General features: G+C 36.9%; 1 protein-coding gene across 1 annotated transcript in view; it reads left to right on the top strand.

Annotated features, from left to right (window-relative positions):
* Positions 1-4,813, top strand: part of LOC111152959 (annexin A10) — a 75,633-nt gene that overhangs the window by 60,695 nt on the left and 10,125 nt on the right. The gene's annotated exons all lie outside the window — the stretch shown is intronic.

The following is a 4,813-nucleotide window of genomic DNA, read 5'->3' on the forward strand; positions in this document are numbered from 1 at the left end:
TCAGCTCTGCAATATAGTGATTCAACAATTTCATGTATTGACTCATCAAGATTAATGTACTCTTAATCCCCTTCAACTATTTCACACATCCTCCACCCCAGTATCTCCTCCAGTAACCATCCATTTGTTCTCTATATTTAAAAGTCTGTTTTTGGTTTGTCCCTTTTTTTCCCTTTGTTCATTTGTTTTGTTTCTTAAATCCCATGTGTGAGTGAAATTGTGTGGTATTTGTCTTTCTCTGACTGGCTGATTTTGCTTAGCATTATACTGTCTGGCTAGATTCATATCTTCGCAAACAGTAAGATCTCATTCTTTTTATGAATGAGTAATATCCCATTGTGTATATATAGCACATCTTCTTTATCCATTCATCTACTGATGAACACTTGGACTGCTTCTATAGTTTGGCTGTTGTAAATAATGCTGCAATAAGCTTAGGAGTGTTTACATCCCTCCAAATTAATGTTTTCATATTCTTTAGCTAAACACCAAGAGTAGTGCAACTAATGGGTCATAGGGTAGCTTTATTTTTAATTTTTTGAGGAACCACTATATTATTTCACAGTGGCTACACCAGTTAGCATTCTTGATGCATTCTGTGCATCAAGGTTTCTTTTTCTCCACATCCTTGCCAACACTTGTTTCTTGAGGGTTTTATTTTAGCCATTCTGACAAGTGTGAGATGATATCTAATTGTGGTTTTGATTTTCATTTCCCTGATGATGAGTGATGCTGAGTAGTATCTCCTCATGCCTCTGTTGGTCATATGGATGTCTTCTTTGGAGAAGTGTCTGTTCCCGTCTTCTGCCCATTTTTAAATTGGATTTACTTGGGGTTTTTTTGGTGTTGAGATGTATAAGTTCTTTACATGTCTTAGATACTAACCCTTCATTGGATATGTCATTTGGAAATATCTTCCCCCATTCAGTGGGTTGTCTTTTGGCTTAGTTGGTTGTTTTCTTCAGTGTGCAGAAGCATTTAACTTTGATGTAGTCCCAGTACTTTATTTTTTGCTTTCGCTTCCCTTGCCTCAGGAGACATATCTAGAAGGATGTTGTTATGACCAATATCAGAAAAATTACTATTTTTGTTCTCTTCTGGAGTGTTTAAGGTTTCAGGTCTCACATTTATGTCCTTAATTCATTCTGAGCGTATTTTTGTTTATGGTGCAAGAAAGCAGTCCAGTTTCATTTTTTTCAAATGCAGCTGTCCAGTTTTCCCAATACCATTTGTTGAAGAGACTGTCTTTTTCCCATTGGATATTCTTTCCTGCTTTGTTGAAGTTTAAATTTTTTTTTTAGATTTTATTTATTTATTTGACAGACAGAGATCACAAGTAGGCAGAGAGGCAGGCAGAGAGAGAGATAGGAGGAAGCAGGCTCCCTGCAGAGCAGAGAGCCCGATGCGGGGCTTGATCCCAGGACCCTGGGATCCTGACCTGAGCCGAAGGCAGAGGCTTACTGCTTTGTTGAAGTTTAATTGACCATATAATTGTGGGCTGATCTCTGGACTTTCTATTCTGGTCCATTGATCTATAAAAATCTGTTGTATTTCTATACACTAATATTGAAGCAGGAGAAAGAGAAATGGAAACAATGACATTCACAATTGCACAAAAAATAATAAGATACCTAGGAATAAACTTCACCACAGAAGCGAATGACCTGTAGTCTGAAAAATGTAAAATACTGATGAAAGAGATTGAAGATAACATAAAGAAATGGGAAGACATCCCATGCTTGTGGAGTGCAAATATCGTTAAAATGTCTACACTACCCAAAGCAATCTACAGATTTAATGGAATGCTTATCAAAATACCAACCACATTTTTCATAGAACTAGAACAGACAATCTTAAAATTTGTGTGGAACCAGAAAAGACCCCAAATAGTGAAAGCACTCTCGAGGAAGAAAAACAAGAGTGGAAGTATCATAATTCCAGACTTCAAGTTATATTACAAAGCTGTATTAATATAACTGATCTTTGAATTCTGTTATCTAAAAGTTATTTCTTTAGCTTTCCTGCATTCATTTAGTATTGATTCAATTAGTATTTGTCAAGTGCCTACAATGTGCCAAGCATGATTCCAGGCAACAGAGAATTGTCAGTGAACAAGAGACAAAGACCTCATCAGTGTTTGAGAAGCTTACATTCTAATGGGGGGAATAGGAAAAATTCAAGAGAAATCTAATAAACAGGTACATTATATAGAATGTTAGAAGGCAGTGAGAGATATGGCAGAGGAGAATAATGGAAATAGAAATTTTGGGGCTGGGCATAGTAGGTAGGTTGCAGTATTACATAGAATGGTCAGATAAATCTCATTGAGAAGAGGTTATATGAGCAAACATTTGGAAAGAGTGTGTTGACAAATGAATGGTGATGATAGGACATTCCAGGCAAAGGGAAAAGTTATGGGAAAGTTCTAAGACAAGGGAATGGCTGCCAGTTGTGAAGAATAGCAAGAAGGGCAGCTGGTGCCATCTGAGCAAGCCAAGGAAATGTTCTATAATAGTGGCAATGTTAGACAGGTGACAGGTGATGAAATTTGGTCAAATCTGTAGCCTCGTAAGGATTTTTACTTCTGTTCTGAATGAAATGGGGAGAGGAGAATCATTACTGGATTTTGAGAAAAACAATGATATGATCTTATGCTTTAAAGTGTTCACACTAGATGCAATGTTGAGGAAAAAGTAGGGAGACAGGATAGAAACAAGCCTGTAAGGATGCTACCAGCAAAGAATTTTGTCAATATTAATTTGGACCCATAGGAGAGCTCTGGCAGTGATTAAAAGTGCCCAGATTCTGCATGTATTTTGAAGGTAGTGTCTATATTATTTCCTGAGAAATTAGATGTCAGATATGTAAAAAAGAAGGAATAAAATGTTATTCAATTCTGAAGTCTGAGCAGTAGGAATGATGGAGTTGTCATAAACCAAGATGTGGAGGTTTGTGGATATAAGAGGTTTTTGAGTTCAAGGGAGACCAGGAAATAGATTTTGAACATGTTTTGTCTAATATGTATATTAGAAATCCAAGTGAAGATGTTCGGTTGGCAACTGGAATATATGCACCTGAGATTCAGATGGTAGATCTAAGCTAGTAATGTAAAGTTGGATATCATTACAACATAGATGGAATATAAAGCCACAAGAACAGTTAGGATTAACAAGGGAAGGACTGTAGATGCAAACAAGAGCAGTACCCAAAACTGAGTACTAAAACTTTCCAGTATTAAGAGATTAAAATGTAAAAAGGGGACCAATACACAAGATTGAGAAGGAAGTAGAAGGAAGGAAAATGAGAGTGCAGATTCTGGAAGCCCAGCGATGAAGACATAGCAAGGAGGAGAGTGAGCAATTACATCAAATCCCACTGATGGTCAAATAAGATGAAGACTATGAATTACCATGATAAGTTTATGTTATTAAAGAAATGGCATATATCCATAGAAGATATAGCATATTTATTGCTTTTAGTCATTTGTTGCTTGAGCAAATTAAAACCTTAGGGACTGACCAAAGGATATTTTCTGAAAATATTGAGTTCTTTAGGCTTAGGGGAGATTATAGTAACCAAACATCAGGCCAGAAATGGTACTGAAATTTAAAAGTTTGTATCAACTTTTCCTTAGCTGGACACCTCCAAGTGATACACAACTTCCAAGTTATGATTAAATACATTAAATTTTCCAGGGCTACAAATTTAGTTACAAAGGTTTGTAGTCTATTTATTTCTCTATGAATAATTTGATCTTTCTCATATGCTTCCAGATTTGGGTTAGCAAGGGGAAAAGCCTAGTATTTAATTTAATATAACAAATTTAATCCATACAATACTTTGAATAGTCAATGAGAGTGTATGTTCAATATCATTTACACAGTTGGTGATTAAATACACAACTCTCAGATTTCTGGCCCTCCCCTCTCCTTCTCACCAAAAGAACACTTGGTGGAGAGAAATATGAATATTTAGGAGCTAGTTTATAAGAGTGATAGTGCCTCAGATCATGAAGATATTTTCTGCATCCTTGCTCATCTTGGTTTTGGAATGGTAGTTCTGGACAACTCTGGACATGTAGCTGATGAGATATAGAAGTCCACAGTATGAGCATTTTTTCAAAATCAGCTGCCAAACCATACAGCTGGTTAATTTACTACCTTTTTTGTCTCATTTTTGTCAGAGCCAAGTAAACTTCTATAATGCTTTAGCCTCATCTTTACTCTCATTGGAACTGAAGAATCCCCCTAAGTTCTTGGTCTCACAGAGTCTATCAATGTGGTCTACTTTATAGCTCCTGGCTACTAGAACAATCTGTCCCTGCTATGGTCCTAAACAACTCCATCTGTCAAACTTCCCAACCAGGTTCTAGATAACATGCAAGTTCCTCTGTTAGGAGCAGATAAGAAATTTGGGGCCCATTAATGCTACTTAGGGATTGAGATAAATTCAAGAGAGTTGTATTTAGGACTTCCCCCTCTGCCTGATCTTGCTATATCACTGAGTTCCTAGCAATGTGGTTATTTCAAGAGTCCAAAAAGATGATAGGAGCAGAAGCCACTGTATTCTCAATGTTCTCTCAGCATAGTTAAAAAGGAAAGAAAGAGGAAGAGAAGGAAAAAAAAGAAAGAAAGAGAAAAAGGGAGAGAGGGAGGGAGGGACGGAGGAGAAAAAATAAAGAAAAGAGGAGAGGAGGGGGGAGGGGAGGGGAGGGAAGGGGAGAGGAAGAGAGGGGAGGAGAGGGGAGGGAAGGGGAGAGAAAAGAAAAGAAAAGAAAAGAAAAGAAAAGAAAAGAAAAGAAAAGAAAAGAAAA

The sequence above is a fragment of the Enhydra lutris genome, unplaced genomic scaffold (assembly GCF_002288905.1).
Source record: "Enhydra lutris kenyoni isolate GAN:26980312 unplaced genomic scaffold, ASM228890v2 scaffoldscaffold3, whole genome shotgun sequence".
NCBI classification, from domain to species: domain Eukaryota; kingdom Metazoa; phylum Chordata; class Mammalia; order Carnivora; family Mustelidae; genus Enhydra; species Enhydra lutris.